Raw genomic sequence first — 24,089 nt, 5'->3', positions numbered from 1 at the left:
GCCAAAATATGGAAAAAAGTCACATGTTTACCAAATGATGAACAGATAAACAAAATGTGATCTATCCAGACAAGGGAATATTGTTTGGCAATAAAAAGAAATGAAGTACTGACATCTGCTATACCATGGATGAACTGTGAAAACATGCTGAGTGAAAGGAGCGAGACACAAAAGACCCTGTATTGTATGATTTCACTTCTATGAAATGTCCAGAACAGGCAAATCCACAGAGACAGGAAGTAGAATAGTTGTGCCAAGGGCTGAGGGAATGAGGAAATGGGGAGTGACTGCTAATGAATACCTGGTTTCTTTTTGAAGTGATGAAAATGTTCTAAAATTGATTGTGGTAATGGTTGTACAGCTTTGTGAATGTACTAAAAATGAGTGAGTCACACACTTTTTAAAAAGTTTTTTAAAAAATATATTTATTTATTTATTTGAGAGACAGAGCAAGAGCGGGAGTGGGGGGGAAGAGCAGAGGGAGAGGGAGAAGCAGACTCCCCGCTGAGCAGGGAGCCCGATGATCCCCGGGATCATGGCCTGAATCTAAGTCAGATGCTTAACTGACTGAGCCACCCTGGCGCCCCTCAGTTATTTAAGTAAGCTCTACACCCAATGTGGGGATCGAACTCATGACTCCAAGATCAAGAGTCATATACTCCTCTAAGCCAGCCAGGTGCCCCAAGTTACACACTTTAAATGGATGAATTATATGGTATGTGAATTATAGATCAACAAAAACAGTTTAAAAAGAGAAAAAAGAGGGGTACCTGGCTGACTCAGGTGGAGGAGTGTGACTCTTGATCTCAGGGCCAGGAGTTTGAGCCCCACGTGGGGTTTTGAGATTACTTAAATAAAAAAAGAAACTTAAAAAAAATAAAAAATAAAAGGAAAAAAAGAAACAGGTAAATTTTACTAATATATTTAACTCAGAATGTCCACAATAGTATTTAAAGACGTAATCAATGTAAACCATGATCAATGAGAGATTTTACATTCTTTTTTTTTTGTAACTGATCTTTGAAATTTGGTGTGTGTTTTATAGTTATGGCCCACCACTTTGGCCACATAACAAGGGCTCAGTAGCCACCTTCAGTCAGTGGCTTCCATATTGGAAGGTGCAAATCTTGGTAGTTCTTATCTTCCTGCCAGCAAAAGTCTCTCTGTCTTCCTGCCCCTCTTCGTTTACAAATCCAAACACGCCTGGGTTCAAATCACTTTTTGCCATTTACTAGGAGTACAACTTTGAGCCTGTTACTTAACCTTTCTAAATGAGTTTTCCTTTCTATGAAATGGGCACAGTTAAAGAGGGATTGAGGTCAGGGTTAATTGAGATAATCAGTATAAAGTTATAGAATGATGCTTGGCTTACAGGATTCAATCAATGTTCGTTGTTATTTTTTTCCTGACCTCGCAAGGCAGGACAGCCTGTGTACTCAGGTGAGAAAGACTTGGGACTGGAGAACTTGGGCTCAAACCCTGGTCCTGTCACATACAAGCTGGCTTGTGCAGGAGCTTGTTATGTCTGTAGACTGGCCACACCCACAGCCCCCTTGGAGGTTCTTTTCTCGCAGTTACCCCACTTTGCACCTTAGGACCCAGGATGCAGCTGATTGGACAGGAGTGGACACCCACCTTAAGGGTAGACAACATCTAGGCTGGTTGGAGGACTGTGAGGCAGCCCCATGTGAGAAATCCAACCCACAGGGAGACTGGGGACCAGCTGAACAGTTCTGATCCTTTCTTTTGATGAATTTTGTTGCTGTTGTTGTTGTTCTATTCTTTTAAATTTACATTTTGTTAGTTAACATTTTGTTAGTGCAATATTGGTTTCTGGAGTAGACTTCAGTGATTCATCACTTCCTTACAACACCCAGTGCTCATCACAACAAGTGCCCTCTTTAATGCCCACCACCTATCTAGCCCATCCCCCCACTCACTTCCCTCCATCAACCCTCAGTTTGTTTTATTGTTAAGAGTCACTTATGGTTTGTTTCCCCCCTCTCCTTTTTCTCTTTTCCCCCTTCCCGTATGTTCATCTGTTTTCTTTCTTAAATTCCACATATGAGTGAAATCATATGGTATTTGTCTTTCTCTGACTGACTTACTTCACTTAGCATAATACACTCTAGTTCCATCCATGTCATTGCAAACAGCAAGATTTCATTCTTTTTGATGGCTGAGTAATATTCCAATGTATATATATACACCACACCTTTTTAAAAAAAATTATTTTAGGGGAGAGGCAGAGGGAGAGAGAGAATCCTCAAGCAGACTCCCCACTGAGTACAGAGCCTGATGCGGGGCTCGTTCTCAGAACCCTGAGATCATGACCTGAGCCAAAATCAAGAGTTGGACTCCAACGGAGCGACCCAGGTGCCCGTATACCTCATCTTCTTTTTTTTTTTTTTTAAAGATTTTATTTATTTATTTGACAGAGAGATACACAGTGAGAGAGGGAACACAAGCAGGGGGAGTGGGAGAGGGAGAAGCAAGGGGAGTGGGAGAGGGAGAAGCAGGCTTCCCGCTGAGCAGGGAGCCCGATGCGGGGCTCGATCCCAGGACCCTGGGATCATGACCTGAGCCGAAGGCAGACGCTTAACCATCTGAGCCACCCAGGCGCCCCTACCTCATCTTCTTTATTCATTCATCAGTCGATGGATATTTGGGCTCTCTCCATAGTTTGGCTCTTGTTGATAATGCTGATGTAAACATCGGGGTACATGTATCCCTTCGAATCCGAATTTTTGTATCCTTTGGGTAAATACCTAGTAGGGCAATTGCTGGATCGTAGGGTAATTCTATTTTTTAACTTTTTGAGGAATCTCCATACTGTTGTCCAGAGTGGCCACAGCAGTTTGCATTCCCACCAACAGTTCTTTTGCTGAATTTGAGTATGAGACGTAGAGGAAAGTTTAGTGTCGATACTGGGGACAGAAGCAGCAAGACATGGAGAAGGAAAGTTCTAAGAAGCCTTAAGTCAACATAAGCTATGGGTGAGGAGGAGCCATGAATTAGCAGGAACTCTGAATCAGCAGAAATTGAGACAGAGAGCAGAGTGGGGACAGCAGAGGAATAGGCCAAGACCCAGAGGTGCTGAGTCACCAGGATAGTGGAGCCCCAGCTTAGGGGCCTGGGATGCCCCGATGACGGGTATCCAGGAGTGTTGCCGCTGAGTTGCAGAGCTGCGTGCATCCGGTGACTAGAGCTACTGCTGCTGTTCGAGCCTCTAGGAGGTTGGGTGGCTAAGACTTCGGTCTTCCCAGTCTTCTAATGAAACCTGAGAATGTTTCTCTTCTTTGCAAGAACCTGACTGACGACACCAGCCACCTCAAAACTCCTCTGAGACTGTTGGGAAATAGGGACAGCTGTGGCCTTTGGGTTCAGCATCCTTCCTTGGGGGCAGTGACCTTTATCTGACACTTTGCAGTTCTGGGCCTGCCAGTCATGGGACTTCACCTTCCAGCTGGCCACATAATCTAGGCTGGCCTGGACAGTCGCCATTGCAGGGATGTGTTTCTCATGTAGAGACACCTCCAGGGAATCTTGAGAGAGCCCCTGGGTGCCGCTGGCTGGGATCTTCCTGTTTTCCAAGGCCTGTTTATTTAGCTCTTATGTTCTGGGACTTCCCAAATGGCCTCTACAAATCCCCTTTCCTTTTTAAAGTAATAATGCTAACTGGACACACACCTTGGAGGGTTGTTTTCAAGTGAAACAAGTGACTCCTGGACAGATTCGCCTTCCTGCCCCTGGTCACTCCCTCTGCAGCCCTTTCCTGTTCCACCTGACCTGTCTGCACTCCCTACCTAACATACCCGAAATAGCCCAGTGTTTTTTTCCCTTCGAAGGAGGATTCTTTTTTTTTTTTTTTTAAGATTTTATTTATTTATTTGACAGAGAGAGAGACAGCAACAGAGGGAGCACAAGTAGGGGGAGTGGGAGAGGGAGAAGCAGGCTTCCCGCCCAGCAGGGAGCCCGTTACATAACGGGACTCTATCCCAGGACCCTGGGATCATGACCTGAGCTGAAGGCAGACGCTTAACGACTGAGCCACCCAGGCGCCCCCAAAGGAGGATTCTAAGCCTAAACCAGCCCCCAGTTTACCATAGGCTTTGCCAAGTCCTTGCCCAGCGCCTTTTCAGGCTTCCGTTTCTCTTCATAACAGTAAGCATATGTGAGGACTCTTTAGGATCTAAATCAGACGGGGCTCCTCTCTGCAGTACCACAGTACTCCCTATAGGTGGCAGCACGTCACCGCAAATGTCCCGGAATGTTGAACGCTCAGGTGCTCAAGGGCAACCAGGAGAGGGCGTGGGAGATGCTGGGGGTATAGCACTTGCTAGCCACGGAGGAGAGGAGGTAGGCGGTAGGAGGAAGGAAAGTGGACTCTCACTGGCCTTGAGACAAAAGAGAGTCGAGGTCTGGAGGGCAGGAGTAGTTGGTGTACCCAGTCTATCCCCCCATCTGTCCATCCATCCATCCAACAAATATTTTTGAGCCCCTGTGCCAGGCTCTGGAGATGGTGCAATGAATAAGACGGACACCTGTAGTCCCTCTCCTCACGAAGCTGGCACTCCACTGCAAATATCCCCCCCACCCCCAGCCCCCAACAGCCCTCATGTAGCACACCTGTGCCTTCTGGCTTGTTTCCTCACCTGTAAAATGGGATAGTAAACCATGTACCTCTCAGGTCCATGGTGAGGCTTAGGTTCTAGTGCCCAGTCTGTGTTTCTACCCTGGCCCTCAGTCCCACCTCTCCCTTCACAGGAACTGAAAACTGCTGAACGCTGCAGTCATCCAGGCGAGGGCTCAGTGTCCTCTCTGTATCCAAGGGAAGCACCGGCCGGCCCACCCTTCTGCAAAGTCTAGGTAAGCCTTGAAACTGAAGGAAACCCCAGGCCTGTGAGAAACCCCAGAAACATCAGAGGTTTGAATTTGGTGGTTTGTATCTATTTTAGGTTTTGGTGAAGAAACATTTCTAAGGAAAGAAGTTGGAGACATTATTCTACTGATATATATCATCCATGGTGATATACATATACATGTATACACACCCATATATATGCACACTGATATATATTATATACACACACATGCTGATATTTATCATACATGCTGATACATATATACATGTATACACATTCGTGTATATATACACACACTGATGTATACACACACGCAATGTTGTATATCACATATGCTGAGATACATGTATATGTATACATACACATGTGCACATATACTCCGATATGTATATATATATACATACACGCTGATATGCTGATATTCATATACAGATATACATATGTGTATACACAAATACACATTGGTATATGTAATATACACATATGTACTGATATCTATATACATACATCTATGCTGATATATACATATATATATACACATATACTCATTGGTATATATCATGCATACTGATATGTATCAGATACATATCACATGCTGATATGTATCATATATAATATACATGTATATGCATATACACACATATGTACTGATATATATCATACATACTGACAGACATGCACACACATATTCACACTGATGTATATCATATATATACACACACATACATATGAGAATAATTGATAGGACCTTTTACTAAATGTCAAGGTTGCTTTTATCCTTCTAGATGATTGTAAAGACTTTGGCCTATCTGTTGTGCATTTCTAGCGTTTCTAATATTATTACTCTATTTCTGTTGTTACCATATCCTGCCCCTTTACTTTTTAATGTAAACCAGATGTCATCTGGGGAACTTTTTGTGCCTTGTGATCTCAAAAAGTTTTCCCTGAAGGTCCCTTCTCCTGCCCCCACCTCTATCCCATTTCTGAGAAGGTCTCCGGGGCCTCTGTAGGATTTCTGCTAACTCCTGGCTTTTTGTGCCCCTGGGGCTCTGTCTCCTAGTGGGCTGCCTCTGACATGCAGCAAATCACATTTTTTTTATTATTATGTTATGTTAATCACCATACATTACAGCAAATCACATTCTTAAAAAAAATTTTTTTTTTTAAAGATTTTATTTATTTATTTGCCAGAGAGAGAGAGTGGGAGAGGACAAGCAGGGGGAGTGGCAGGCAGAGGGAGAAGCAGGCTCCCCGCTAAGCAAGGAGCCTGATGCGGGACTCGATCCCAGGACCCTGAGATCATGACCTGAGCCGAAGGCAGATGCTTAACCATCTGAGCCACCCAGGTGCTCCCCCCCACCCAATTTTTTTTTTAACAGCAACAACAACCACAAAAACTTTATTCACACAATTCACACTAGGCTTCTGTTAGTCTAATGGACTCTAAGGAGGCTTGTGGGGAGTGTCCTGGGAGGGATCACATGTCAGATCACCTGATGCCCTCATACTCCCCGTTGCTCATAGCTTTGCCCACCATCTCTCACCTCCCATTTGCTGATTTGCCCCAGGCACACCACGTCCTTCTCCATCCGTTCTGCCAGTCCTATCCCTGGAGGACGGGGATTCTTTGAAGCTCGGGTGTCAGCTGGCAGCAAGCCCCCTGGAAACTCACGTGGGGTGATTAAATGCACATGCTCTGTAGTCAGATGTTTGAACTGAGAAAGAGGGAAAGTGCGGGAGAAAGAACATCAAGAGTTGGCTTTGATCACTTTGAGTTTATGATACCAAGTCAAACCTCCACAGGCCTAGGTCTGGCATTTAGGGGAGAGGACAGGGCATGTGGCGGGTCCAGATTCAGGAGTCTGTTATCACGATTAGCCTGTATCTGCAGCCTTGAGAAAAGATTCGTCTCTTAGAAAGCTAGTGCCCTCTGACCTCCAGGCCCTCCTAGCACATGGCTTATCTGTAAGCCCCCTCCTCTCATTGCTTGGCCAGCCCCAAGCCTCCTGTGGAAGGCTTTCTGCATCCACCTGGGCTGGATTAGGTGTCTTTGTTGACTCACAAGAGGTCCAAGACCTCAGACAAATGTACTTTCTTTTCTTAGCCACCTCTGAGGCAGGGCTGCTTGAAGACCAAGCATCTCAATGATCACTTTGCTTCTCTTCTTCTCAGTTAATTGACTTAGATCTTGTGCTAAGGGATGCTGCCTGTGGGTCCTGGAGCCTGCTAGGAACAAGGCAGAGTGGGGCAGGTAAAGACTCTTTCTCTTTGCCTGGCATGTAAAATCAGGAAATCTAGGAATTATGTGGTCTGACTTGGGGCCTGTTGGAGTATCAAGACCCAGCTGTGAATGCAGAGTAGTGGTTTGAAAGGGCAGGCACAGAGAGGTGAAGTGACTTGCCTGAGGCCACACAGCTTACTGGGTCAGAGCTGAGATTTGAACCCCGGGCGTGGCTGACTTGGCACTGGGTTCTTTTCAGTATAGGATTCGTCCAGCCTCACATACCTATTCTAGAAGAAGGGAAGTGGTGAGGTAGGTGTGTGCTACGGGAGAGGAGCTTATTGGCTAGGACTGCAAGCTGGTGCTGGATCCCACGGGACCTTGGGGTGAGGAACTGGCAGGGGACACCCTGAACTTGAGATGCAGACCCAAGATCCCAGGAGAGAGGAGCTGACAATGAGAAGGCCCTGGTCAGGGGCACTCATCTGTGGGCCTGTATAAAGGGGTGCAGGGGATAAGTGGGAGAAGGGAAGTGGCACTCAGTCGGGACCACAGGAAGTTCCAGATTTTGGTTTGGAGTTGGAAAGTACCAGCAGTTCCTATTTCAACTGAAAACCAGAAGGAGATAAAGTTTTTTCTTTATAAAAGGAAGATGAATGCAAAATTTGCACAGGAGGCAGTGATCTACAGTCACCAAATAAATGTGGTAATCTCCAGGAGAACATCTTAAAATTCATTTGAGGTAGATCAGAGCCCAAAGCTCTTTAAAATGGGGACCTCCCAGAGGAGCCACCAGGGTACAAGAGGAAGACTTAGATGCTAGGCAAAACATAAAAAAAAAGAAAAGAAGGGGCACCTGGGTGGCTCAGTCGGTTAACTGTCCAACTCTTGGTTTTGGCTCAGGTCATGATCTCATGGGCTGTGAGCTCAAGCCCCACTTCAGACTCTGCACGCAGTGGGGAGTCTGCTTGAAGAGTCTCTCCCTCTGCCCCTCCCCCTACCTACAGTCTCTCTCTCTCTCTCTCTCTAAAATAAATAAATAAATAAATCTTAAAAAAAAAAAGAAAACCCAAACTCCAATATGAAAACAAGAAAGCCCATCACAACCATCATTATCAGCAGCAGCAGTGGCCACTGCTGGAGTGATATTCTGAGCATCCAGTGACTTCCCATTTCCTTCAGGCTCAACACCATATCTTCTCACTGGCCTAAAAGGCCCCATGCCCTCTAGCTCTGCATTGCTTCTCTGACCCTCTCACGGCTTCTTACTCTCCTCTCCCTCCTTCTTCCTGGCTGCACTGGCCCTTGGGATGGCTCCAACACACCAGGCTCCCTCCTGCCTCAAGACATTGGCCTGTGCTCTCTCTCCTCTGCCTGGAATGCTCTTCCCAGACATCCTTATGATGTCCTCCCTCACTTCCTGCAGGCTTTCTCAGAGGTCCCCTTCTCAACAAGACTGTCCCTGATGACATGTCTAAATTTGCAGTGCTCCTTCTCCTTCTTCCACTCCTGGATATCCTTATCCACTTCTGCATCTGAAAGTTTCCCCACAGAGGATGCCTGGGTGGCTCAGTCGGTTAAGCGTTTGCCTTTGGCTCAGGTCATGATCCCAGGGTGCTGGGATTGAGTCCTGCGTTGGGCTCCCTGCTCAGTGCCTGCCGCTCCCCCTGCTTGTGCTCTCTTTCTCTCTGTCTGGCAAATAAATAAAATATTAAAAATAAATAAATAAAATTTCCCCACAGGACTTCTTGCCATATTCATACCATATATTTCTGTTTCTTGTGTATCTTTCTCCACAGGAATGAAAGCTCTGTGAGGGCATGGGATTCTGGAACAGTGCCTGGCACAGAGTAGGCGCTCAGTATTTGTTCTTGAATGAGGGAGTCATGGATGAGGGTTCATGCTTCAGAGCTGTGGGCTGAAGCAACGCATCCAATATGGCTGATGTTTGGGAGTTCTGTTCTGAGAGGGTCTGGCTTTGAGGGTCCCCAGGACCCAGGGTGTGACACTCCACTCCTTGGGCAATATCTGGGACCAATACCTGATTTGTGGGGGTGTGGGGGATTTGGGGACTCAGTCTCAACCTAATAATCCCATCCCTGTGGAAATCACTGCTAACTCACTGCTAACAAGGTGAGCAGAACTGCTTCTTTAATCACTAATGAGAATATTCTAGTCCCTATAAACAAAGAGCTCACAGTTTATTCATTGTGAAGAAAGAAAGATGTGCAGAAAGAAGGGGGCACCGTCATGGAGGGAGGAATGTCAAGATGTTGAAGTTGAGTTCCTCAGAGTAATTGATTTACAATGCTCCCGGTCAAGGAAATTATATCCAATCAGGAGCTGTCTACACAATTTCCCATTAATTGTCACCAGGTGCCGTGGTAGGGTAATGAGTTTTGGGGCACAGGGGACTTGGATGTGGTGAGCCAAGAGGATCATTTTGGTATTTGATCTGAGGTAGGCTGAACTTCAGGATCCTTCTTTTTGTTAGAGAAGGCTTCTTCTTTGGCCAGAGTTGTATTGATCCAGAGGGTGCTGGACCAGGGACAATGTGGAAAGATGCAGACCTAGGATTGGGCCACCAAGCCCCCCAGGGGGCTAGAAGCTGCCTAGTTGAGGGACATATCTTGGACTCCTTACTCCTCACATAGAATCTGTGTGATTCCATCAATTTTGCCTCCAGAGCTTCTCTAGGCTCTGTCCAGTTCTCTCCACCTCCACTGCCACCATCTCCTCTCACCTGGTAACCACAGTGGCTGCCTCGTTGGCCTCTCTCCTTCTTCCCTTATTCTCCTCCTTCACACCCTAACCCTGAGAGGTTACCCTGTGAAGGTGAGATCCCCTGCTCTATACACGTTAGGGGCTCCCGGTATCTTGAGGTTAAAAGACCAAAACCCTCAGCATCATCCCGCACCGCCTGGCCCCCACCCACTTCTCAGCTTAGTCTTTCACCACTTCCTCCAGCCCAACTCAGCAACCGAGCTTCCATGCCGTTCATGACCTCATTTTTTACTTTAGGACTTTGACCTTCTTTCCTTTGCACAGAATGACCTTTCTTGTCCTTTGCCAGGCTGGCTCCTTGTCCTTTAGGTGGCAGCTCAGGTGTCTCATTGCCAGGAAGCCCTGTCTGATGCCACCCACCTTTCTGCCCCAAGGAGACGTTAGCGTGGCAGGTTGCATTTTCCGAAGATGGCGGCAACACTGTCTCTCGTCCCACAGGCTCTTCTTACAAGGTGACCTTGACATTCCTCCCACTGAGGGGGGGGGGGGGGGTGGGACTTATGTCCTGTCTCCTTGAATTTAGGTATACCTTTGTGACTGCTTCCATCCAGAGAGTACAGCAGAAGTGAATGCTTTGTGACCCCTGAGGCTGGAGTGTAATATTGCCATACACTTCTGTCTTCTCTTGGGGCCCAATCCCAGGGTGTGAGGAAGCCCATATTAACCCACATGGAGAGACTTCCTGGAGAGGTTCCTATAGGTGTTCTGGATAATAGACCACTGGAAGTCTTAGCCAACAACCTGCATTAACCAGCAGATGTGCCTGAGGATGCTTCCAGATGATTCCATAACCTAGTTGCCTAGTACCCCCAACCCTAGAATCATTTGTAATTGCTTGTTTAAAAGATACATTCTCGGGGTGCCTGGGTGGCTCAGTCGGTTAAGCTGCTGCCTTTGGCTCAGGTCATGGTCTCAGGGTCCTGGGATTGAGCCTCGCGTCTGGCTCCCTGCTCAGTGGGGAGTCTGCTTCTCTCTCTCTCTCTGCCTTTCCCCCCTGCTTGTGCTCTCTCTCTCTCTCTCTCACAAATAAATAATAAATAAAATCTTTAAAAAGATAAAATATACATTCTCCTCCTCAAAGAAGAATACAAAGCTAAAGTCCCTTTAGCCACCATCCCTACTTCCCACCCTCACTATTATGAATGTGGTTTGTATCCTTAAGGGCCTTAAAATACTTGTACATACATCTGTACGCCCTTTAGTATTGTTTTAAAAAGCCAATGATACACCATGCTTAATGCGTATTTCACAACCTGATTTTTTTACTCGGCTATGTGTTTCTGAGACCAGTCCTTGCTGATACGTATAGATCTTGTTAATTTCTCAGAGCTTCTGTATAGCATTTTATTATTTCTTATCTTTTTCCAAGCTGTTCCTATGCTGATGGACACTTAGGTTGCATCTCCTTCCTTGCTTCTGCAAACAGCACTTCAGTGAACCTACTGCATGGGCCTCCTCACGCCTACCTGCATGGTGGGATTCTGTAGGCCATCACTTCTCAGCGTGGCCGAAGATAAAACCACCTGGAAGCTTTACAATCACACCAGTGCCTCACCCTCAAAGATTCTTAATCAATCTCCTAAGATTTTAAGATTTTCTGAAATCTTGAAAGATTTCAACTGGACTGATCAGGAGGTAAACACCAGTGGTTCCAGAAGCTTCCAAGTGGTTTGAATGTGCGTCCAGGGTTGCAACCCACTGCTCCGGGGTGTACTGTGGGGGCAAAGGTGGTCAAATCGTTCTGTCGAGTGGGATGCACAAGCCCATCATTAGTAGGCACCGTCCCATGGCTTTTCCGGGCGGCTGGCCTGATTTGCATCCTCACCGGTGGTGTGTGAGCCAAGAGTGATTGTTCTCACACGAACAGATGAATACAAGTCACGGCAGCACGGGGGGGGGCAGAGCCCACCACCACTGTACCAATGGCCTCTGAGTGGCCCACACCTTGCCTACAGCCCACACACTTCTGGGCTGCAGCAGGCATGCAATGCTTCGTGTCCTTAGGTGGCAGTGTGGGACAGCTGCAAAGTTGCTGGGCTGGGGACGACAGCCTGGATTCTAGTTCAGACCTGGACTCCCCCCGCACCCCCACCCCGCCACCCCATGTGTTGTTACCCGGCACATCCCCCTGCTAAGCCCCAGCGTTCTCACCCTCGAAGGAAGGAAAGCTTTGACGCTGCCCTGTGTGAGGTTGCCCCCACTCTGCCGGGTGGGCTGCGTGGAGAGCTGTATCCAGCCAGGTGGTCAGAACATGGGCTCCAGAGCCTGGTTCTCAGTCTTCCCTGTACCTGGGCCCCTTCTCAGAGTCATGCTTTTAATATAGAATCCAGAGGATTACACAGGCAATCAGATGTGTGTGTGTGTATGTGTGTGTGTATGTGTGTGTGTGTAAATACACAAACACATTTTTAAGGTTTATTGAGGTTTAATTGACAAAAATTAACTGACAAAAGGTTTATTGCAGCTTAATTGATACTTAAAGTATACAATGTGATGATGTGATATTTGTATACACTACGAAAGGATTTCCACCATCCAGTTAGTTAAGACATCTATCACCTCACATATTTACCCCCCACCCCTTGTTTTGTGAGCACATTTAAATCCTACTCTCTAAGCAAATGTCAGTGATAAAATACCACGTCTAACGTTATACATTAGCTCCTCAGAACTTACTCGTCTCATGACTGGAAGTCAGTACCCCCTCCCCCTTCCCTCCACCCTCCAGCCCCTGGCAACCCCTTTTCTACTCTCTGTTTCTGTGATTTTAACTTTCTTTTTTTTTTTTAGGTTCCATACGTAAGTGGACCATCCAGTATTTGCTTTCTCCGTCTGGCTTATTTCAGGCAACCAATTATGGTGAAATACACTTATCAAAATATTACAAAGCCACACTCTGATATAGCAGTAGGCGTGCTTCTTTATTAACAGACCACAGAATAAGACCTGGTGGTGGGCCGGCCACGTTATTATGATTGTAATTGTAAGGCAGTGATGAGTTTAAATGATAGTCCAAGATACCTGCAGCAAATGTAACGGGATATGAAACTATGTTTGGTTCCAATTGGTGACAAAGTCGTGGGGGCTGGGACCACAGCTGCAGTTTGCTGCCGACCTTCCTAATGGAAGGAAATGCAACTTTACATTTAGATGTTAAGAAAATTAAGTGGCAGTACCTTTCTTCATCCCACTTCACCGACCCCAGGTAAAGAGCCCTGTTGGACTTGGGTAGACTAGGGTGCCAACCCCTGCCCTATGGCTTCCTGTGTGGGACGTTTGTGGGAATTGTTCTTCCTCCCTGTGCCTCGGGTTTCTCATCTATAAAATGGGTGTGAGACTAGTGAGCTCACAGAGCTGCTGGGAAGAGTACACGCGATCAGCCAAATTCAGCACACACTTAACTATTTAAAATTTTATTTTAATGGGCTGAGGACATTTCACATGACATCTGCCCTTTTGACAAACAAGAAGATGGAAGATCTTTTTTTTTTTTTTAAGATTTTATTTATTTATTTGACAGAGAGAGAGATAGCGAGAGCAGGAACACAGGCAGGGAGAGTGGGAGAGGGAGAAGCAGGCCCTCCGCTGAGCAGGGAACCCGACGTGGGGCTCGATCCCAGGACCCTGGGATCAAGACTCGAGCGGAAGGCAGACACTTAACCGACTGAGCCACCCAGGTGTCCCAAAGATGACAGATCTTGACAAGGACGTGGGGAGATCGGAGCCCTTGCACACGGTCGGTGAGCATGCAAAATGGTGCAGCTCCTATGGGAAACAGTTTGGCCTTCCTTGAACAATGAAGAACAACTATGGTATGATCCAGTGATCCCATGTTGGGGTATTTATCCAAAAGAATCAAAATTGGGACCTAGAGGAGATACCAGCACCCCCATGTTCACTGCAGCACCATCGACACCAGCCCAAGATATGGACACCCAACCCAAGTGTCTGTTGACAGATGACAGGATCAAGAAAACCTGGTGAATATATACAATGCAACAGCACTCGGCATTAAAAAAGAAGGAAATTTGCCACGCCGTGAGGATAGGGATGAGCATGCTGAGCATTTATTGAGCGCTGCTCTGTGCTTGGGATATCTTTTGGGGCTGGGACAAAATCCCTGCCCTCATGGGATTTACATTCTAGGAGCAGAGACAGGGAACCAGCAGGCAAATTTATTTACAGTTTCAGGTAATCATGAGGGCTGTGAAGAAAACGGACCAGGTGATATGGCAGAGAACAAACGCCCGGTGCAGGCGACATTAGATCAGGGAATCGGGGGATCCTAACACACACGAATGATATTAATGCATCAGAGGAGAGACTGTATTTGAAGCCCCTGGCACAATGCCCGGCACACAGTATAGGCTCGATGTGTGTTGGCCACAGCGATGCTGCGGCTGCCGGACCCCGCCCCCCCGCCCACTGGCTGGCGTTCCCCGGGGGCGCACACCCCCCGGCTCACCGTGGCTGGGGCTGGCACTGCCCACTGTACTTGGGGCTGGCAGAGCGTGGGCTGACGCGGGCGAGGAGAAGGCCGCGTCCCTGTCAGAACGGGATCTGAGGGAAGCAGTTCTGATTAAAGGAAGAGAAAGTCTTCTCTCTGCTGTGTCTTTCGGGGAGAGCGAAGCAATCAATAGGTCTCGCAGATCAGTGGAGGGTGCTTGGAATCTGGCAGCATGGGGCTTTTTAATTAAAGCTGTAACTGCGAGAAAAGGTAGCTGCCTAATTTCTGCAGCTTGTGTTTCGGTCTGCCTGCCAGAAATTGGACAAGTCAATGCACTTCCAGAGGCTCCAAGGATCTTGACGAGGTGGGCTCTGGTTTTGGGGGAGGGCCAGACCCTGCCAGGACGAACATCTGGATGGCCAAGGTGACAGGTGCCAATTCTGCGGGCAAAGGTGTTGCATTTAGACACCCACAGCAGCTGTGATCAATCAGTTGCACTTTCTGGGAAGGCGATGGCCCTTCCCAGCCAGCAATGATTTGTCTTCCGAAAACACTGGGTCTGTCCAAAGATGTCAACATTACTTTAAACAAGATATTTCCTTTTATTATGAAATAGAGCCTCGCCACTTAAGGTGTGATCCGCGGGCCAGCACCATCGGCATCGGCTGCTGGGACAATGTCAAAAGTGGAGAGTCTCGGGGCCCCTGGGTGGCTTAGACGGTTAAGCATCTACCTTCGGCTCGGGTCATGATCTCAGGGTCCTGGGACGAGCCCTGCATCGGGCTCCTTGCTCAGCAGGAAGCCTGCTTCTCCCTCTCCTACTTCCTCTGCTTGTGTTCCCTCTCTCTCTGTCTCTCTCTATGTCAAAAAAAAAAAAAAAAAAAAAAGTGGAGAGTCTCAAGGCCCTGCCCCAAACCTCCTCTGTCAGAATTGGCATTTTAACAAGATCCTTAGGAAATTCATGGGCACAGTCAAGTGTGAGAAACGCTGAGATTAGGAGACCTGAAGACAAATCAGTCCATTGCCAAGGTGTAAACCTTATTTAAAATCCTGAAAAGAACGTAAAAAAAAAAAAAAGATCACATTCATGAGACAATTTGAACACTTATTAGATATTTGAGGACAATAAGGATTAATTTGGCAGCTGTGATAATGGTTGTGTGGTTGTATTAAAAAACAGCCCTTATCTTTTGGAGTTACACTTGGAAATACTTAAAGATGAAGTGATTTTTTTTTTTTTTTTTTTTTTGGTCTGGCATTTGTTACAAAACGCTGGTGGAGGCAGAGCCTGGGGTACAGATGAGGTAGGACTGGCCATGGGTTGATGGTTCAGAGCCCTGGGTCTGGTATATGAAGATGCATTATACCAGTTTGTTTACTTAGCATATGTTTAAAACGCTCCATAAGAAAAAATGAAGACGATGAAATATAACATTCTGGTCCAAAGCGCATAAAACGTGAAGGTATTATGAAGGAATAATGATGCAAGTGAACATTTGTGCATCTACTACCGGGTCATTTTCAGCCATGCCCTCCTCCCCAGAACCCCTTCCCTCCCACTCTCTTGGTGGGTGTCACCCCCCTGCCCATGGAGTCACCTGGGGAGACTTTACAAAATAACAGTGCTGAGACCCTCCAGACCAGTGAAAACCGAATCCCTGGGAGGGCCGGGGGGTGGGGAATGGGTGGGTGGAGCACAGGTGATTCTAAGATGTACCCCAGTTGAGAATTAATGAGTTTGTCGAACTTTTCATGTAAATCACGAGGTCTTTGTGCTTGAGTTTTTCAATGAACTTACATTTCTGTTGTGCCAAACAGGCCATTTCACGGATGGTTTCTCATGGAGCACTGAGGTGCCGGATAGTTTTGTAAACATAGGTTGCCTTGGGCAGTGGACATTGCACCCCATTTTTGAAAATCATGACAGGAGTTACCACTTACTGAGCACTTTCTACATGCCTGGCACTGTGTTAGATACTTTATATATTTATTGCATTTAATGTGGAGTCAGCATCACTATCCCCATTTACTGATGAACAAACTGAGGCTTAGGGAGACTGTGTGGTTTGCCCAAGGTCACCCAGTTTGGAAAGCCCAGAGTGTCTGACTCACTGCTCTTCACCATCCTGTCATGCTGCTCGTGATGGATCCTGAGGGAAGAGTTTAGGGTCATTCCATAACCCACGAAGAACTGGGACTGAACACGGAATGACCTTTACTACTTAAGTTATGTGCCTTTGGGGCACCTGGGTGGCTCAGTCGGTTAGGGGTCTGACTCTTGGTTTCGGCTCAGGCCATGATCTCTGATCTCAGGGTCATGGGATCGAGCCCATTGTTGGGTTCCATGCTCAGTGCGGAGTCTTCTTGGGACTCTCTCTCTCCCTCTGCCTCCCCCCCACCCGCATGCTCTCTCTCTCTCAAATAAATAAGTCTTAAAAAAGAAGTTATGTGCCTTTGGGAAAAATCACTTTGAGCTGAGTTGTGTGTGTCAAGCGGGGACATTGCTGCTTTGTGTTCTCCAGCTGACAACCTCTTACTCATCTGTCAAAGGTGCATCAATTGTCACAGGGCAGGGAGGCAGGAAATGCCTCTGCATTTCAAGTGACCTCCTGGCTAAACCCGAGTGAGTCACGCCCTCCTCCAGCCTCACAGAGCGCTTGTCCAGGCCTCTAAGAGTAGTTGGCAGGAGCCCTGCCCTCACCGTGCAAGGCACCCGCCTCGTAAGGACAGGCACTGTTTTGTAGTCATCTCGGTGTCTGAAGAACCCAGCCCAGGGGCAGTGCATGTCTGTGACTGGAATGACAGGATGCGGGTTCTGTTCAACCACCAAAGCTTTGGCCAGAGCATATGATCTCATGATCTATATCCCGTGGGCTGAGCTGTGTCAGACAGGCACAGGACAGTGGTTAGGAGCTGGGGCTCTTAATTCACACCGCCTGGGTTCAAATCCCAGCACTGCTACTTCTGAGCAGAAGGACCTGGGGCAGGTTAGTTTACTTCTCTAGGCCTCCTTTCCCTCCTCTGAAAATCGAGTAACAATAGTATTACCTCTCAGGGTTATTGTCCGGATGGGATAGGTTAGTATTTGAAAATTGCTTAGGAATGCCTGGGTGGCTCAGTCGTTAAGTGTCTGCCTTCAGCTCAGGTCATGATCCCAGGGTCCTGGGATTGAGCCCCGCATCGGGCTCCCTGCTCCGCGGGAGGCCTGCTTCTCCCTCTGCCACTCCCCCTGCTTGTGTTCCCTCTCTCGCTGTGTCTCTCTCTGTCAAATAAATAAAATCTTAAAAAAGAAAAGAAAATTGCTTAGACCATGCCTGGTAGTGCTGTGTGGAGCTGGAAGCGAAAGGAAAAATTGGTAATAGTGGCTCCGTCTTTATTGAAAACTTTTTTTTTTTTTTTGGTCTATCATGGTTATTTTTACATTCATTTTGATTTTTTGGGAATATTGCACCAAAATATTAATTAATTTGATGACTGGGTTTTTTGGTGCCTTCTTAAATTTTGCACCCAAAGGCGAGTGCCTTATTGGCCTCACCCTCATCCTGGCTCTGGCCCTTAGGAAGCAACATGCAAGTTTTCATTGTCTGGAGGGGGCTCAGTGTTGTTATATTAAAAAAAATTATATCTATACACTCCTTGTGCAGCACCTACTATGTTGCTGTGGCATTGGGGATGGAACTGTGAATAGATATTCACAACCATGGTTCTTGCCCTCAGGGAGTTGATGGCTTGCTGATGATAATCACCACTAATTGAGCACTTACTGTATGCCAGGCTTGGTGCAAGTGATACTTTCATGAATCCTTACAGTGATTTCTTAGGAGGGAATCATTATATTCATTTTGCAGATGAAGGAACTGGACTTAGAGCAATTGAGCAGCTTGTCTGAGGCCACAAAGTTAAGAGGGGGATACCCCCGTCTTTCAGCCCACACCATCCAAGCTCTTTTTGCCAATGATCTTTGAGTGAGGTGGGAGCTTTGTTCCTACCTTCTGCAAGAACATCTTGGATGCCGAAGAAATCAGTTGGATTTTTTTGGGAATCCCATTGCAGTGTTTCTCTAAATACTCATTTCTCAGGAAGCTCCAAATCTAAAATCGAGTGAAAAGAAAAATGCAAAGTGGGGTATAAACATGTATGGAAGTATGGAGGGATATAACTGAGTGCAGGGATCAACATAGGCAAAGAATTAAGCCTTTAATGTATGAGGGGAAATGGGTTAATGTCTTTATTTTTCAGAGAACTCAAATCAATACGACAAGCCCCGAAAGTGGGTAGAAAGACAAGCAAAGGGGTGTGAACAGACAACTCGAAAAAGATGTAGGAGGGGCCATGGGAGGAGCCTCCCCCTTTCAGAGCCGGTTTGAGCAACCACCAGCCATTGACCCATTCCCTGCTCGGAGAAGAACACGGTGTTGAAAAATCTCTGAGACAAGGCTTTGGTGTGGTCTAAAGGGACTGGAGAAGCAGCCCTGGAGTCTTCTGGCAAAGGGGGAGAGGGAGGAAGGGAGACAGACAGTAGGATGAAGGGAGGCCAGAAGGGGCAGAGGAAAAGGAGCAGGAAGGCCAGCAGACAGCCTCCCGGGCAAAGGGCTTTTGAGGGTATCCGAAATGCAGAACAGCATTTCCCCACAGGGTTTCTGTTAGACAGCTGTCCTCCCACCCCCGGAGGGAGCCTGGTTTCTTCCATCAGCCTGGAAGAGACAGTTCAGGGACCTGGGCCTGGTGGCCGTGGCCACTCCCACCGCAAAGGCTTATGGTGATGTTTGAGATGAAGGTCTGAAGTTCAAGGGCTAGCACACAGGAGGTCAGCCTCCTTCTTTCTAACCAGGGCTCCTCCCTTGGAGAGATAAATTGCTCCTGAGAGGCAATAGCTACAATTTATAAAGGGCTTACTGTGTATCAAGTACTTTCATTTAACCCACAAAAATAGCTACTATTATCATCATCTGTTCTGTAGGTGATGGAAGGAGGTTCAGGGAGCATCTAATAACATATACAAGGTCACATCGCCTGCAAATGTTTGTCCTGTGGGGACCTTGCTGCTGTCTAAGAGGGTGGCCCGTGGCCACTGAGCGTGGCAAATATGCCTAGTGTGAAGAAGGGAGTGAATTTTAAATTTTATTTAACTTCAATTTGCATTTAACTTAAAAACTGAAGCAGTGTATTTTTTTCTGTGGAAACGACTTGATTGTTTTAGTGGGATTCCATTTCACTTTAGCTGTTGAAAATTTAATGTCCAAATTGAAACTGTTGTAAAGTACCCATGGGCATTAGAAGACTTAGTATACATAACAAAAGAATGTAAAACATCTCATTAATAATTTTTTTAAAGTTTATTTATTTATTTGTTTGTTTGTTTGTTTATTTATTTAAGTAATCTATACCCAATGTGGGGCCTGAACTCACAACCCCGAGATCAAGAGTCACATGTTCTTTTGACTGAGCCATGCACGTGCCCCTCCCTTAATAATTTCTTAATATTGATTACATGTTGAAATTATAATATCTTGGATATAGTAAGCCAAGTAAAACATTATTAAAATTAATTTCACCTTTTAATAAAAATTGTTAAATGTGGCCACGAGAAAATTTAAAATAACGTCAGTGGTTTGCAATATAATTCTAGTGGCCCAGCACTGAGCTAGAGTATGAACCCAGGAAGTCTGCATCTGGAGTTCAGGATTTTGACCATTACATGATATCATCTGCCCCTTGAGTGCAGAGGTGTGTCAGGTAGCATACCTATTTGGAGGGTGTAGGCTGGAGCGACCCTGAGAGTTCTCTAGAATTTCACACTCCTCTTCCTCCAGCATCAGCTATCTCCTTCAAGACCTAGTTCTACCCAGAGTGGCCTTTTGGATGTAATGACTTCCTAGCAACCTCAACTAACCAAGAGTTTCTATTGGACAGGAGAACAGAAGCTTCCTTCATTCTCATTCCTCTGTCCCTTCATTCAGCAAAGGCTATTGAATTTCTAATGTGTGCCAGGCCCTGTGAACAAAAAACAGAAAACAGTCCCTGTCCTCAAGGGAGAATCCATTTCCTTGCCTTGTCCAGCTTGTAAGGGCTCCTCGCATTCCTTGGTTGCTGGCTGTGCATCACTTCAACCTCTGCTTCCTTGTCATGTCTCCTTCTCTGTCCCTGGCTACTCTGCCTCCCTCTAAAAGTACCCTTGTAATGCGATTTGGCTCACCCAGACAATCTTCTCATCTCCAAATCCTTATTTAATCACATCTGCAACATTCGCAACCTCCCTTTTGCTATGAAAGGTAACATATTCACCGGTTCCAAGGATCAGGATGTGGACATCTTTGAAGGAGGGCATTATTCTGTCTACCACAGGGGCTAAAATTTGAGATAAGATGACCAGGGAGGGACTCATTGAGATGACATTTGAGTAAAGGCCTGAGGGAGTAAGGGAGTATACAGATACCTGGTGAAAGAGCCTTCTGGACAGAGAAAAAAGCATGTGCAAAGGTCCTGAGGTGGAAGTATGGCTGGTATGTTTGAAGATGAGCAGAGAAGCCAGCATGTCTGGAGCAGAGAGATCTAGGGGCAGAATGGTAGGAAATGACATCAGAGAGGTAATATGGAGTGGGCATGGGAGGGGAGAGATAGATCATGAAGGGCCTTGTAGATGATTTTAAGAAATGTATCTTATAGGGTCACCTGGGCGGCTCAGTTGGTTAAGTGCCTAACTCTTTTTTTTTTTTTTTAAAGATTTATTTATTCATTTGAGAGAGCGAGAATGAGAGAGAGTACATGAGAGGGGGCAGGGTCAGAGGGAGAAGCAGGCTCCTCGCCGATCAGGGAGCCCGATGCGGGACCCGATCCCGGGACTCCAGGATCATGACCTGAGCCGAAGGCAGTTGCCTAACCAACTGAGCCACCCAGGCGCCCAAGCTCCTAACTCTTGATTTCGGCTCAGGTCATGATCTCAGGGTCCTGGGATGGAGCCCCACGGGGGCTCTGTGCTTAGTTGGGAGTCTGCTTGAGATTCTCTCTCTCCCTCCTCTGCCCACCCCCGCTGTGTGCATGCTCTCTCTCTCAAATAAATAAATAAATAAATCTTTAAAAAAAATGTATCTTATATTCTGAATGAGATGGGAAGACTTTAGAGGCTTCTTCTAAGTACATATTCAATAATTAACTGTGCAAAAAATCTAAAACCGAGTGAAAAGAAAAATGCAAAGTGGGGTATAAACACGTAAAAGGGCATATGGAAATATGGAGGGATATAACTGAGTGCAGGGATCAGCATAGGCAAAGAACTAAGCCTTTAATGTATGAGGGGAAACGGGTTAATGTCTATTTTACAGAGAACTCAAACAAATCAATAAGACAAGCCCTGAAAGTGGGTAGAAAGACAAGCAAAAGGGTGTGAACAGACAACTCAAAAAAGATGAAAAGCAATTAGCTGGGCACATGGGAAAATGATCAGCCTAACCAGTAATCAAAGAAATGCAAATTAGAACCACAAACGGGCTACATTTCCATCTTGTGAGGATTTTAAGGACGATAATGCCGGCTTTGGCCATCCTGGCGTGAGGTAGACTCAGGAATGCTGGCTGCAGGGAGTCTGACCCTTTTGGGCAACCCTTTGACGCTGGCTCTCAAGACCTTAAACATGGGCATTCTGGTTGGCAGAAGGAAACCAAGGCTTGTAATCTAGCCCAAGGACATAATTCTAAATCCGGAGACAACTTTGTTCATGGCAGCCAAACAACAGAGACAACCAAACTGTAAACAATAGATTAAATAGGCCACGGGGGTCATTCCTTTGATTTTGTTTTTTTTAAAGATTTTATTTATTTATTTGACAGAGAGAGAGGCAGGGAGAGAGGGAGCACAAGCAAGGGGAGCAGCAGAGGGAGAAGCAGGCCTCCTGCAGAGCAGGGAGCCCGATGCGGGGCTCGATCCCAGGACCCTGGGATCATGACCTGAGCTGAAGGCAGATGCTTAACGACTGAGCCACCCAGGCGCCACCTCCTTTGATATTTTTGTCAAGTAATATTAATTAAATGCTAGCCATGTGCCAAGCAATTTCTAGGTGCTAGGAATACAGCCACGAAAAAAACACCCCAACTCCCTGGACCCCATGGGACTCATTCTAGTGAAGGAGAAAGAACATTAAAAAGCAAAGATGTGAACGTGTTACATGCCGAGGAAGAACAAAGCAGGGATATGTGGCAGGGAGTGATGGAGATTTGTAGGGTGAATAACTGTCCCAGTTTGCTGGGGATGGGCCCGGGGTCGGGGGGAGGTTCCCAGCATACAGGATTTTCAGTTTTATTATTTATTTATTTATTTATTTATTTATTTATTTATTTATTTATTTATTTATTTATTTATTTATTTATTTATTTAATATTTATTAAGTAGGCTCCACGCCCCGGCCTGGAGCCCAGTGCAGGGGCTGGAACTCACAACCCTGAGATCAAGACTTGAGCTGAGATCAAGAGTCAGACGCTCAACCAGCTGAGCCATCCAGGTGCCCCAGAATTTTCAGTTTTAAAACTGGGACGGTCCTCGGGCAACTAGGATAAGTTGGTCAACCGAAGAAGGGCAACTTTCTGATGGGCTGGTCAGGGCCTTTCTGAGGAGGTGGCGTTTGACTCAGGACCAAATGAAGCAAGGGAGGGAACTATGGGCATGCTAGCAAAGTAGCTTTCTAGGCAGAGAGAACAGTATGTACAAAGGCCCTGAGGCAGGAGTGTTCTTGGGGGTGTTTGAAGGACTAAAAGAAGGTCAGGGTGTCTGAAGCATAGCGCCAGGGAAGAGAGTGGTAGGAGATAGGTTGCAGAGGAGGAGGGAGGAGCTGGCTTCTGACCCTTGTAGGAAAGGGAAAGAACTTTGGATTTTATTTTAAGCCCAGTCAGGGAAATGAAATGGTATAATTTATGATTTTAGAAAGATCCCTTTGGCGGTTGTGTGAAGAAAGGAATGTTGGTGAGTGTGGGGTGGGGGGCAGGGTGGACTCAGGTAGACCTGATGGGAGGTGGTTATAATCAAGGGCAGTGGTCTTGAACTCAAGCATGCGTCAGAATCACCTTCAGGGCTTGTTAAACACAACTTCTGGCCCTGCCCGTGGAGACAGCATTTCTCACAAGACGCTGAGGTTGCTGGCCCGGATCACTCCGAGTAGCTACCACTTCGAGCGGCAAAGAGCCAGGAGAGAGGTGATGGTGACTTGCACTAAGGTGGTATCAGTGCTGAAGTCAAGTCTTGTCTGAGATGTGTTTTTTATTTTTATTTTTTGAAAGATTTTATTTATTATTTGACAGAGAGCGAGAGAGCATGAGAGAGTGAGCACGAGCAGGGCAGGATGCCGCTGAGGGAGAGAGAGAAGCAGACTCCCCACTGAGCCGGGACCCTGATGCGGGGCTCGATCCCAGGACCCCAGGATCGTGACCTGAGCTGAAGGCAGACGCTTAATCGACTGAGCCAGCCAGGTTCTCCTGGGATGTGTTTTGGGAAGTGAAACTGTGAGTCCCATTTTGGTTCTCTTGTAACCTGATTCCACTAAGGAGAATGTCTTGGTTTGATACCAGTATGTCTCTCACGCTGTTCTGCCCCCTCCCTTTTATTTTAGGAAAGAGAGAGCAGGCCCCCTGGCACAGAGTTCTCAGTAGAGAACTCTACTTAAAATCTGATTTGGGGGGACGTCTTTATTGTATTTTTTTATGGTTGTCCACAACTTATGACAAACGATATTGGTTTTCCTTTTACAAGAGTGTTACAAAGCTTCCATTTTCAATAAATGTACTCA

The 24,089-nt window shown here is 46.5% G+C and overlaps 1 long non-coding RNA gene across 3 annotated transcripts in view; it reads left to right on the top strand.

Annotated features, from left to right (window-relative positions):
* The first annotated feature begins 2,560 nt into the window (after nt 1–2,560).
* LOC123844496 (uncharacterized) overlaps nt 2,561–24,089 on the top strand; it is a 392,425-nt gene continuing 370,896 nt past the window's right edge. The window contains exons 1-3 of one of the 3 annotated variants that reach the window (XR_010411861.1): nt 2,561–4,869; nt 10,160–10,322; nt 12,661–23,805. This is a non-coding gene — a long non-coding RNA (uncharacterized LOC123844496). The remainder of the gene's footprint in view (nt 4,870–10,159; nt 10,323–12,660; nt 23,806–24,089) is intronic. The other 2 variants (XR_010411862.1, XR_006790792.2) reach the window with 2 other exon arrangements.

The sequence above is a fragment of the Mirounga angustirostris genome, unplaced genomic scaffold (genome assembly GCF_029215605.1).
Source record: "Mirounga angustirostris isolate CCGP_5_RB_7025 unplaced genomic scaffold, mMirAng1.0.hap1 SCAF_5, whole genome shotgun sequence".
Classification (NCBI taxonomy): domain Eukaryota; kingdom Metazoa; phylum Chordata; class Mammalia; order Carnivora; family Phocidae; genus Mirounga; species Mirounga angustirostris.
The sequence above is the reverse complement of the archived record's forward strand: the minus strand, read 5'-3'. Positions and strand labels throughout refer to the sequence as shown.